Source organism: Apus apus, chromosome 6 (genome assembly GCF_020740795.1).
Source record: "Apus apus isolate bApuApu2 chromosome 6, bApuApu2.pri.cur, whole genome shotgun sequence".
Taxonomy (NCBI): domain Eukaryota; kingdom Metazoa; phylum Chordata; class Aves; order Apodiformes; family Apodidae; genus Apus; species Apus apus.
In genome coordinates, this window is record NC_067287.1 from 32,025,963 (window position 1) to 32,039,578 (window position 13,616).

Below are 13,616 nucleotides of genomic sequence, written 5' to 3' on the forward strand. Positions count from 1 at the left end.
GGATATTTTGGGCTAAATGGCCTTTAAGAGAAAAAATGAAAAATTAATTATGTTGAGTATTTTGGAGAAGAAGGGATGCAGAACATACACATTCATGTATCTATGTTCAGGAAAACATCACCCAAACACCTTTCAGTTTCCTTCTCAGCTTCGATTTTGACATCACGTCTGGGGCAAAATTACAGATCCTCAAGGTAGGGCACGTATCTTCCTATTAGTCATGGGCAATCAATAAGTTAATTTAGTTTATTTCTTGGACTTTCATCATGTGCATTCTGATGCAGTTCTTCTATTTAGTTTCAGTTTATCTTCACTTTGTGCATATCTGCAAGTTTTTGCTCTGGTTATTTATCTTCTAAGTTGTATCTCTTTGTCTTTTGGTTGATATACTTTAATAGAGAAAGAATGATGCAGAAAAGATTTTTATTAAATAGCAACTCATTTTGTTCTAATTAACTATTGCTTACATTGTTTGATATGTCAACATAATTATATTAAAGGTGAAATTCAGAGTTGAAGAAGCACAAGAAGTAAGATGTATTACCTCTTTACACAGCAATATGATTGAAGGCAGAGGTAATAACTGCTCAGTGTGGCTCACTTAATCTGCCGTGGTGTACAGCCAAATAAATTCTACCCTTTGAAATAAAAGTAATTCTTAAACTATCAGTAGTTGTTAATGATTACTAGCACTGGAAATAATCAATGAAAATCCACATGCTAGTAACTAAGAATCTTCTACAAACATCCTGTATATAGAGATTATACCGTTTATTTTAACAGCTAATAGGGAAAAGGTTAATTTACATCTCAATACCAAATTACATAACGAGTACCATTAACTTATTAAGTTAATGAACTGATACATCCACCAACTCATTCCAGTGACCCTGTACTTACAGAAAAGCTGAGGGATGTGTGCAGTGGAACACTGATCATCATTTCCCTGGGATTTGGCCCAGTTCTGGATGCCTGGTGCAGCCTAGACAACGCCATTCAGCTCTGCTCAGGATTACCATTGGCTTAAGCAGTTGTCTGGAAAAAGAAAACCATGAGCAACAGTGCTCTTCCCATGTAGTAGTTCTGAAAAAAGACTGCTAGCTTTTTTTTTTTTTTTTTTTGCATCCCTGAATAGACTGCACACAATTGGCTCCAACATGGTCTTTTAAACATTACAGGGAGGAGAAAAGGGACAAGCACCTTCAGTAGTGTTACAGCTGTGCATTCTCGCCTGCTTATTTCAGTCCCTTGGATGCTTGTAACGTTTGGGCAACATTCATTGGCATGTTGAGACTTACATCTTAAATGTTGGAAGAGCATCACAAGCATGGGATGAGGGGTAGAAGCAGTGTAGTCACTGGATGGCTGTCACCCAGATGGACAGTCACGAGCCTGTTGAAACTCAATGTTGGGAAGTTTGTGCTCCAAAAAGAGTAGGAGCAGAGCAGACTGGCTTCAGCTTGCCCTTAGCAGGACAAAGCCAGTCTCTGTACCCTGTTGGTCTTCTGAGCTCAAGGGCATGGGTACAAGGCAGCTGTGCTGTGGAAGTCACAGGTGTAACCTCTGAATGCGCATTTCGGAGTTCATGTATGAAATCAGCCTGCTTGTTCCCTTCAGCTCTGAGAGGCTTTCACATCAGAGCTGCAAATGGAGAAGAACATTTCTGAATGGTCTGGCATCCTGATACACACTATCTCGAAGGGGCATGGGCAGAGGGATGGCTGGGTGCCCTGTCTGGAGCAGGGAGGAGGGTCCCAGGAAACTGCAGTCCCCTGGGTCACGGCTTGTGTGTGTGAAGGTTTGGGCGAGTTTCTTGCAAGGCCATGAGATGGCCAAAGAAGAGAGGTCCTTTGTATAAATGCTTCCTCAAAGGTGGAGGAAGCTGTAAGGGATGCTAGGCTTGCACCGCAGGTAGTAAGAGAGCTAGGGCTTCAAATTAATTAGAATTGGGCTGCACAAGAAAGAGATCATTCTTAACCACTTCTCTCTTTCTCCTTAAAGGGACAGATACTTTTTAACCGTATAGCAACAGTGATGAGAGGAGAAAAGCAACAAGTAACTGTGCGGTACATAGCATTTTTACTAAAGCTAATTAGCTTAGGTTTTATGCAAAAAACCTATGATCTATGTTCTGTAAGTGATCCTATAGAGATGGACTATGTCATATTCTATTAAAAAAAAACATCCAGAAGTCTAAATGCAATCTTACACAGAAGAACAACCATTTAAAGAGGTGTATTTTCCTAAGCAAATAGTCTCTTTACTCTCACTGCTGTCAACCTTTTCAGTTTTCACTCACACTAGTGCAGCAGATTGTACACACCTAGGAAAGGGAAAGGCCTCTTTCCATAGCATTCTGTGCGTCCTCAGTAGGATTGTCTCCACTGCAGGCAAGTTTCCACTGCACTGCCAATCTGTCCAGCTTTTGTGCAGCACGAGGCAGCGCACGGGAGTGCAGTCCCTGGCATGGATGCAGCTCTGGGTGCTGCCCTGAACATCAGGGCTGATGTCATGGGCCAGCAGGAGAAGAAATTGTTTAGCAGATAACCAGGCACAAAGGCAAGATTATGATTTTTATCATCATGTTTCAGAGCTGAACCTCGCCTAAAGCAACTGTTCCAAGGAGAAAAAAAAAAAAAAAGCAATAATAATTTAAAAAAAGCTCATTTTCTGCTGTGGGGAAGTTCATCTTTCATGAAACCTGGAGGAGCAGATGTTCCTGTGTTCCCAGGCAAGCAAAATCTGGAAGGAAATGAACACCATTATCCAGGAAATGGCAATGATTGGAAGCAGCTGTAAAATGGAGCCCGCTGGTTCTCCCTGACAAGTCCTGCGGCTGTTGCCTGTCCCTGCAAAGGGGGGCTCTGGTGTCCCTTTAACTCATTTTACACTTTCAGGGACACCCCCACAAAGGCTGGCTGCCAGCATACTTGAAGATTAGTTCAGGGAAAGTGCAGATGCTGCCCTAATCCCGTGTGGAAGCCACGCCAGAGTGCAAACCCTGTGTTACACAACAGGGTCCCTCCTCTGACTCAGTGGAAAGGATTTCCTGGATGCCCACGGCAGAGTTTGGTCAGACAGAGGGAGGATTTGCAAGCGAGCAGGAGCAGGGCTCAGCCATTTATACCACGGACGTGACCTATTGCAGCATTTGAAATAAGAGTTATTGGCCCGTTTCCATGCTTTGGGCAGCCTTCCTGCATACAGGACCAACGTGCTTTTTCCAAACCAGTGCAGCTATTTGGCTCTAAACCCTAAGGATTAAAACAAACCCACACAAGGCTTCCCCTCAGCTTTCTCAGGTGTGCACAGCCAGAGTCCACATACCTGTGCCTGGCTCCTCCTCACCACACAAACACCCCTCCCAGCTGCTGCTGGAGGAGACAGATTGCTCTCACCTCCCAGCCACCTGCAGCCTGCCTGACAGCCATCAGCACTTCCAAGGAGCTGAAGATAAATGAGGTGGGGGCTTTCAGCAATCCAGTTGTGCTGCAACTGCACAAAGCAAGCACCTCCTGCCCCAGCAAAAGTGCTGTAATACTATAGTCGTGGCACCACAAGTACAATGTCTTGTGTCCTGTGTTTGCAATCCTATGGATGAAGTGATTAACCAACTTGCATTTTTGGATATGCCAGATCACCCCAAGAGCTCTGACACAGGGCAAGTAGAAGAGATCCTTCCTTGTTCATCTAGACATTTAAAAAAACAAACCAACAGAAAAACAAAAGAACAACAACCAAAACCCCCACATTTATTTCACTACTCCAGCCCTGCTGAGGTGACTACCAGCAGTACTACCATCATCTGCTTTGGGACACACAAGTGACATCAGCCATAGCACTGGAGAGACTGCACAACAATGACAAAGAAAGCACGAGTTATCTTGAGCGAGCCCATGCTCTCCGGCTGGCTCCAAGCCCCAGCTCAGAAGGTCACATAGCTGACACATCATCCTGTGAGTCATCCCTGATACAGCCTGTGTCCGGCATAACTCATGTGGTTTGGCAGCATTGAGGGAGCTTCCTTCTCCCATCTTTCTGCCCAGAGTCAATATTGCCCTACAGAATGCACAAGATGGTAAAGCCACCAGAAGACACATGTATGGCAACTTGACTGTCTCGCTACACATCATCCCCTCCTAGAGCAACAGCACCAGAAAAGATAAGATTCAGATCACAAACATTATCTTTAAAGCTGTCCAGTTGGAGATGCTTGTATCATCAAAGCCAAAATATACCTACATACACCAGAAATAAAGATTTACACCCCAGATCAACTAGTTAATCCATAATCTCCGAAGTCCATGCTTAAATACCAGAGTGTGTGCAGATCTAGTCAAGCTTCTGGCAGGAGATGGAGCAGAGGGGTTTGTGAGCAAGGGAAGAAGAAAACAACAGCAAAGAAACCATGCAATTACATGTGAAAATTATAGTCTCAGACTAAAGTTAGGCCGGACCCCCCTGAATTTTGACTAAACTTAAACAAAAAAATCCAACACCGCATGCACCAGAGGGCAGACACTGCTTCAGGAACAAGGACAGGGAACCAACAGATGAAAGAAGTGGAAGTGAGGTGAAACAGGAGGCACTGCCAGTTAACCTGGAGTAAAAAACGCCATGACTGGAAGGAAAACTGTCTCGCTGGAGTGTGCAACAGCACCCAGCATGTAATTTGTCAACCAAACAACAATGAAAGTATTATGTTAATAGGCAAGTAGCTATAATGAGAAGACAGTGACACAGATCATGTACAGTATATCTTTTCAGATGTAAAAAGCCATGGTGGAAGGTACCTTAAAGATCATCTAGTTCCAGCCCCCTGCCATGGGCAGGGACACCTTCCACTAGACCAGGCTGCTTAAAGCCCCATCCAACTTGGCCTTGAATACTGCCAGGGATGGGGCTTCCACACCTTCCCTGGGCAACATATGTCAGTGTCTCACCACCCTCACAGGGAAGAATTTCTTCCTAATACCTCATCTAAATCTACCTTCTTTCAGTTTGAAACCACTCCCCCTTGTCCTATCGCTACATGCCCTCATAAAAATCCCCTCCCCAGCTTTCCTGTAGACCCCCCTTCAGGTACTGGAAGGCCACTATAAGGTCTCCCTGGATCCTTCTCTTCTCGAGGCTGACTGACCCCAAACTCTCATCCTGTATCCATAGAAGAGGTGCTCCAGCCCTCTGATCATCTTTGTGGCCCTTCTCTGGATTCACTCCAAGAGCTTCTTGGGTAGGAGGCTCCAGAATTGGATATAGTATTCCAGGTACATCTGGCTACCAGGCTAGTGTTGCAGCCAGTGCAGTGGCTGCCCTGGGCCTGCTGTGAGCAGCAGCAGTGCTGCCTGCCAAATGCATTCCAAGCATTTAGGGACCACCACACCAAGGAGCTGGCAGCCCAAGGTGTTTAGTGTCTCTGGTGGATGCCAGAGGAATGTCGGCCACTGCTTTTTACCAGCAACACGAGTAGCAGATCCCAGCCCATGTAGCCATGACACTCGAGAGGACAGCACAAACAGCCACCACCTGGCAGTCACTGCTGCTTGAAAGAGCACAAGTTGAGTGGAAAATCAGCCCAGATGAGCCTATGAGTCAAGGGCAAGTCATGCTGTACACCTGAAACAACAGAGCTGTATGACTGTCCACTCCAAAAAGCTCCATTATGCATTTAGGGATAGATGCCAGCTGGAGACAAGCGGCTAGGAAAAGCACACACAGACCACAGGTTAGAGAAAAGATGCTCAAGAATACTTTTCTAGACACTACCATACTTTCAAGAGACAAAACTGAAGTTTTTAACCAAGGCTCATACAAAAGAGGCTATAGCCCATTTCCTGAACCAGGTGCTAACTTTACTCATTAGGAGTTCCCACTCAGTTCCCCTGTGTTTGGGGCAGCAATGTATGTTTGGCTTTGTTTTCTCAGAAGACTGTAGCTTACACCTGAGAAAGATCAATGATTAACTGCAGCCTGAGATGGAATTGCACAGGTTCAAAACATGCCTAAGGGACAGGCTCGTCATAGCATTTCTGGATCTGACAGGTTCTGGTGGGGCTTGCTCCCATGCAGGAGGTTAAAAACCCCCAGCCAGCAAAGTGGTCCCACTGGTAGCAAGGACACAGCACTGAGAACTGGTGGGGATAAGACAGGGAATTATTTAATTTAAATTCACATTTTTACAGTGTTACTAGAAACAGTGTTGTGGAAAAGGATTTATTGTTCTTAGGGCTTCACTTTTGCTAAAGCCTGAGAGTTTTTGGCAAGGTGCAGGGTTTCTGCACCTGTGCCCAGCACATGAGGTCTCAGAGCTCTACGGAGCCGCTTACGTATGGACATACTTACTGTGGGGAAACATCCATGCACTTCTGAAGACTGCTCTGGAAGTGTAACTTTAGGCTCATTAATCAGACCTAACTCTTTGATATCAGATGTTTCTGTACAAATAAAGCTTTTCCATGCACAGCAGTATGTATATATATTTACCATTTTAGACCATCAGTCCCTTAAATGAGGGGATCTGTAGCTTTCATTTAATAACACCAGCTTCTTATCACCTAAAAATTATCCCAGATTTACAGATGTGGGACAGAGTAACATCACCTGCACCTAGTGACAGCAGTCGCAGTGGATATACACAAATGTTCTCACAAGCAGGTTTCACATGTTGCATGACAACTTGCCCTCCGGGTATATTCTGGAGCTGAACCTGCTCCCCCAAAAGTAATGAGCAGGTTCAAAGCATCTCTGATGACTCGCACTAAGCTCCTTCCTCCGAGTTACCTCTGCCCTTCAGGGAGGATATGTTTAACTCCAGAGCAGGGAGGTTGATCAAGCTGGATTCATAAAGCGTTGGATATCTCTGCCCTGTGGTCTTCAAAGGTGGGCTCAACACCAGGGAAGATCAGGTGAAGCTTGTCTGTTGGATGACAGTCCCTGCACAGCAAGGTGGCAGTGGTTTCTTGGTTTTGCCCCTTCTTTTCCAAAAAGAGCAAGGGAACTTTCCCACATCTGCTCGTTCGCAAATTCAGTTTCTGTCAGACAGGACATTTTACTCGCCTGTGATTGCAGCACCAGAGCAAGCACAAGGAGAGCTGGGGGCTGGAGTGTTGCCATGATGCTCTGCTCTGGGAGGCTGCCTTCCACAAAGACAACCTTATACTCACCCAGCAAGGCTGTGGTTCATCCTGCCCTGTCCCAGCAAGTCCTCCACAACTGCTGCCGCGCAGCTGAGACGCCAAAACTCAGGGGAGTCATGTGGCTGCCTGGCAGGCAGGAGCAGATCTATTTAAATTGATTATGCTTCCAAAAAAACTGGAGCTGCCAATGTCTATTTACATTAGGGTTGCAGTAACATTTCATAACCAGTTACCCTTTTAATTAAAAAAAATGTACTGCCTTCAATGCTGAGCCAGCAAAGCACCTCCACTCCCTCCAACACCACGCTAACTCAGGAAGGGACCTGTGCCACAGGGAGAGAACCTATCAGCCCGGTTTCCCCTCTCAAAACTTGTGGGCTGCTGGGGCACGTCTTGCAGGAGAATGGGGCTCTTAGGAACCACAGTATGAATGATCTGTCCCAGGAGTTAGAGAGGACAGCTCAGACTGAGGGATAGGGTCACAACCAGCAGCTACAGCCAGGAACACTGCCTAAACCAGGGGAAGGAGCTCTCTCCCTCCAGCTGAAAGTGCATGGGGGTCCAGAAGCTGTTTCTAACTTCCAGCTGAGGAGAAGTCAGCTAAAGTACCAGTCTGCAATAGAGACTCTGCACTGGTTGTGACAATGGGCACTCCTGTTCAGGCAAACCTGTAGATGTTTCTTTGGTGTGACTGCACACACCACTCTTTAGAAGGAAGCTGGTAGCCTCCTTCACTGAAGTTTTGCGAAGTTATTTCAAGGAGTGTTGTGTTTTTGGCCATCCCTGCAGCCTCCTTTCTGACACATCACTGCTTTATGGATTTCTCTGCTGAGGAGCGGCTCGCCAGAGAACTGTGCTTTCTGGCAGTTCCCTTATAAGGCAAAGCTTCAGGCTCAACTGGGTTTAGCTATTCCCTTAGTCTTTATTCTTCATTGCAAAAATAGACCTATGCTCTGGTATCCATTGTACCAGTGTCAAACTGGGAAGAAAAAGAGAATTCTTTTCTTTTTTCCTTTGCTAAATGCTAGCTGACTTCACCATTAAAAAAAAGTCACACCCCCTCCCCCCAAATTAAACAGTGCAGAGAACATGTGATCTTTGTACCCAAGCTTTGCCCACCAACAATTGCTTGCAAACTCTCCAGCACCTCCCTCATTATCACATGTTCATACACCACTTCACTTGACAGAGCTCTGCCCCTCATCCCAGATCCCCAGCATGGCATTCATGCAAGTGTTACAGAAAATAGGGAAAACCCCACCAAACAAGTCCCTGCCATGACCTGAGTTCCCAGGAGACTGGGCTGGGCCCTTGCTCATCTCTCCCAGGACCCCTCTCACAAACTGTACCAGAGAATCAGCAGTAACATGCACACTGGCACAACTAACTCCCACTTGAGCCTTTAGCAAAAAACAACTATTGCCTCAGATCCAGGGACTGCAAAGCAATTTGAAAACCACAGAAATTTCAGGTACTGCAGTAGCAAACCTGAGAAGCAAGAAGAAGGGACAGAAGAATATTCAGACAGTGGGTACATATATATTTATACTACACTCAAATTAGAAGCCAGGTTTTAAGCCTGACCACGTTAGTGCTTGAATTGGTAAAGCTCAGCCCAGATTACTTGAGTCCTACGTTTTCAAAGGAGCTGCAGAGATGCAGGTTTGTACTTGGTTCTGCATACAATTGTGATGACCTGGGTAAAGTTACTCTGTGTCAACCGTCCTAACACAAAAAGTCTTAATAACTAACACCTCACTGCTATGTAAAGTGGCTTAGGCATTTGCCTAAAAAAACATTTTATTAAAGAAAGCCTATTGCCCAGATCCAGTTTCAGGCATAGATTCAATGAGTTATTGAAGCAAGGTGACAGAGATTATGATAATCTTCTGCAGACAGGGAAGTCAAGGATAGCAAGCCAGCGGCCAAGTGTATCTTTAGCCTTCAGCCTTCTCTGCCAAAACAACAGCAATTACTTTGACATAGTGAAATAACAATGTATCATTTATTTGTAAGTTATTAGTAAATTTCCCATTGATTTTTCTTTTCACCCGCCATTGGTCTGCTCAAAGGTTGACAACTGGAGCTATAAATGAAGTCACCCTGCTCTGCCAGACAACCAAAAGGCGTCATGCCGTGTTCCTTAGCTTGGAGATGACTCACTTCCAAAGCTGAAATGTCCTTAGTTATGTGGTGGTTTCTCAAACCTCAAGAGCATTCAGTTGGAGTAATGTCATGGGGGAAAAAAGAAGTCATGTTAGCTGAAGGGACAAGCTGCAATTCGTCACCTTGCAGCTGCTGCCCGATTTTATTCACTACTCTGCCTGGTAGAACATTGCCTACTGACTTGCATTTCCATTCTGCAGGGACATTGAGGAGCACTTTGCAAAGACAGCATGTAACAGAGTCTCCCTCCAGAGTCCTGGGATCCCTTTTTCCCCTCCCAGCAGTGCAGGGAGTGGGGCTGGGGGAGCAGAGCTGCAGCCGGTGGCAGCGGCACGTCAGCCCTGTTCCGTGAGCACCCAGGCGTGTGCAGAGCACGCCGGGGATTACCACTCCACCCCAAATTAATCTCATAATAATCAAAGGTATTTGTACATCAGCGTGCTGTCCACTGTAGATAACAATCAGGGCTGTCATGTTACAGGGGGCTTGTCTGTCAGGCAGGGTGTGTAGTACCTCCTGTTTGCTTTCATGGTCATCTTGCAAACACTTTCTTAGAATGAAGGCCAGGAGATCATTAAAGCTACTGGAGGACCACAGAAATATTTTTGACTGGTAGGTTTGTAGTGTGAAAAGAGCAGCTGTGGGGCACTTTTTAAAAAGTTATTTACTTCCTTGAGTAGCACCCCCATGCATACCACAGTGACGTCTTCATCCAAAATAACATTTTGTGTGTGTGAGAGAGGAGGAGGAGGAGGACTGAAAAAGGAACATGCTGTAAAAACAATGCAACCTGGATATGCAGAAACAAGGGGTATTTTTGTTTCTTCTACAAAGTCAAAACAAAATAAAACCTGTTGTAACTAAATTGAACTTTTTCTGAGCCACTCTCCCTATTTCCTCCCATGCCTGCCATACCCGAATTACTTCTCCTTTTAACAGCACAAGGAATAGTCCTTCCCTGCTGTAACAACAAAAGCAGCTCAAGCTTTTCCACGCATTTCACAAAGTTTGAGAACTGGCACGTGACCAGGCGTGGCCACTGACAGGGATCTTTCCGCATGAAAAACAAACCAACCAACAAAACCCCTCAACCTTAAAAAAAAAGGTACCTGCCCCAGCATTTTCCTCATGCCATTGACATTAATTATGCAAGCAATAACATAACTGCTTAAAACATCTCGGCTTCATTTGCTGCTCCCTTGCTGCCCTTCCCCTGGCTGGCTGTTTACTTTGCAGGTGCTGCAGAACAAAGATCTGTCTTCCAAGGCTTTGAAGTGCTACTGGCACCATATAAAAGCACTGTAAGATACCCACGAGCATATCTCTACATAGATTGTTACTAGTGAGGCTGTGCCTGTAATCTGCTGGTTATTTTACCATGCGGTGGCTATCTAGCTCTGACTCATTATAAGCTCATTATAGGTTTATACAAATGCAAAGGTAATCTAGCAAATGCAAGTGATTAATAATTTCCCCGACAAATATAACCTGTGAAAGTAAGTAAGACAGAAAGTGCGTCATTTCATTTCACAGAAGGGATCCGGGAGAGCAGTTAGAGCTCATGAGAAAAGCTGTCCAGAAGCACAGCCTGCAGGTGCAAGCTGATAACTGCGCTGCAGGGCTCGAACCCAGCTTGTGGAAAACCAGTTTGTTCACACAGGTAAAGCCCTCCATACAGGATAAAAAAGGGCTACGGAGGTGAAGGGATCCAAGCTTCCCCATTCCCGGGGCACAGCACCCAAAGGCACCCTGCCAGGCGTGAGGGTCTCTCATAGACCATTTCTGAGGCTGAAAGAGAGCTTCTAAAAATACAAGCATGGAGCACTGGAAAAAGGGTGAATGAAAGCTGAATCATCATATTAACAATGATTTTTCCTTGCAGTTCTTGTCCAGTGAGAGTGAATTAGGCACCTTAATTTGTAATATCACCTCCTTCTCTAACAAGTCAGGAAGACTTTGAGTCAACACAAGCAGTATTTACACTGGATATGGAGAGGATAAATAGCCAAAAGAAAATGTGGCTTATCTCTAAGGGGGACTTCTGGTCCTCAGTGAGCTTCCCAAGCTTCTCTGCATGTAGCCCGCTTGCCCTGCTGGCAACCCCTTCCTTCTCCATCCCCTTTTCCACCACGATTTCACAAGGAGAGGTCCAAATTCCATATTCCCACCTCCTTGGCACATCACTTTGATTACCAGGTGACCGCAAGAGTGCCCCAATGAATTCCTCCAGTGCTACAGGCATACTCAGGAGCAGAGAGCTCAAGCATAACCTCAGCAGGCTGCTACAGCCAGGGAAATAGAGGGCCATAAGACACCCACCTATCACAGACAGGGCTGTGCTCATACCAGCTTGCCCTAGTTATCCCAATCATGAGAGGAAGGTTAAAGACCCAGGTGGGTGCTCCCAGCTGTGCTCCCCAGGGGTCATGTCTCTGTGGTTCAGATGTCAGTCTTACGACCCCCAAACATATGAGTTGCAGTATGTCTCCCAAAAAATGCAGGCATTCAGCCACTTCAGAACTAACAAATAAGGTTATCTCTGGTCTGATGTCTCTAAAAAAGCCTAATTTCCAGCTGCATAGCAATTTTTCAAAATTGGCTTTACTTGAGAGCTTTCAAATGGGATGTCCAACAATCACCTACAACTCTTCAAAATATCAGCCTTAATATTTGCCCCATGGAGGCCAGATACAATTTGAAGACACTTTACTGCTCCCAAGTAATTCAGTCATGCTGTCAACTGCAGCAGGTCTGCGTGTGCAGATCGACTGGAGTAACTATTTCTGAACCACTGCAGGCATTTTATTCAGGGGTAAAGGGAGCATTATTTCCTAGAGGGGTTTTTTGTGTGTGTGGGGGGGTTTTTTTGGTTTGTGGTTTTTTTTTTTTTTTTGGGGGGGGGGTGGGGGATGTGTGTGTGGAAAGTCATATGGAGGCAATCATCACATGGGCATCTGGGAGACATTCCAGATCAGAATCAAAGAACTGTTGTGTTGGGTTTTTTTTCCTCTGTTGCTATTCCGGTAATTTTCTTCATGTGGAAAAATACTGACAACCGTTGAGCTTGCAGTGTTGCTTACTTCTCTCAGGGCATGGAGATGTGTCACATACAACCTACTTTAGATTTGAGTTGTTTCAGCTGCACATATGATAAATGGTAGGCATACAGATCTGGTAGAGAGATTCCCAAAAGCTTTGGGATCTGCTGTGGAAGTTTTCCTGGTCAGGTGACCTCCTGCAGATCCCTCCTTAGCAGCTCATGCATCACTGCTCATGTTTTCAGAAAGGAAAACAAAGAGATAACATGGAAAAAAGTTCATGTAGATTATAAAAAGACAGGAAACATGCCTTCTTATAAACGGTATATATATAGATATTTCCTTTGCACTCTCCCTGCAAACCAGCAGGGTGTGCCTGTGGACCAGCTTTCTTACACAAGTACATTTTTTTGCCTTAAATGATGCCAACTCCCTTTTTTATACATCACAGCTTACTTCAGTTTAAAAAAATAAAAATAAAATAGAGGCCACACACCCAGTTAAACTAACAAAAAAGGATCATCCTTGCTGACACCACACCACCTTCCTGTAGTTTCTCATTAAGATCACAACTAAACTTCAGCAATACATAAAATGAGCAATAAGCTGAGAAAGAGAAATCACTTCTGGTTTTCTAATAAAAATGAAGTACTCTTAAACTCCTCTTCAAGCTGCCTGCTCTTAGAGAGATCCGCTTGGCAGCCTTCCCACCAGGACCTTGAAAACTAGATTTCCTGGGAAGGCAAACAAGGGCACAGCAGTTCCTTCTTCCAGCCCAGTGCCTCCAGCCCCTGCTTAGCACCACAAAATTGAGTGAGGTCTCCAGCTCACGGGGTCCAGGAGAGACCCCGCCTCCGGGCAGTGCCCCATCAGTGGCACAGCCAAAGCTGCCTCCAAGAACTGGATGAAAACATTGAATTGTGGCAAGTTGAAAGCTAAATCTATGCAGAACAGCACTTTGATAGCATCAGGTGATTTGGTTTACTGCTGAGCAAAACGCAGAAGGAATCGAGCTGTGCAAAAAGACAAGAGAAACAGGGTTTTAAGCCATTTTAAAGCACTTTGTGCTGCTAAATTGAGCACCTGATTTTTCCCTGCCACTGCACGTTGCAATATTGTGCACATCACTCTGTGAATTCACCTCCGCTGACCCAAAAGAGCTGCAGCTGGCATCTGAGCTATTTTTGACACCAATGTAAAAAAGCCGTCCTGGATCACTAGTGAGTACCATCTGCTCTTTGCAACCGAAACTCCATCAATTCACCAACTGGGGCCA

General features: G+C 45.2%; 1 long non-coding RNA gene across 1 annotated transcript in view; it reads right to left on the reverse strand.

Moving 5' to 3' along the window:
* LOC127386732 (uncharacterized) overlaps positions 1–13,616 on the reverse strand; it is a 40,182-nt gene that overhangs the window by 2,105 nt on the left and 24,461 nt on the right. Inside the window, exon 2 of the long non-coding RNA XR_007889959.1 lies at positions 901–1,035. This is a non-coding gene — a long non-coding RNA (uncharacterized LOC127386732). The remainder of the gene's footprint in view (positions 1–900; positions 1,036–13,616) is intronic.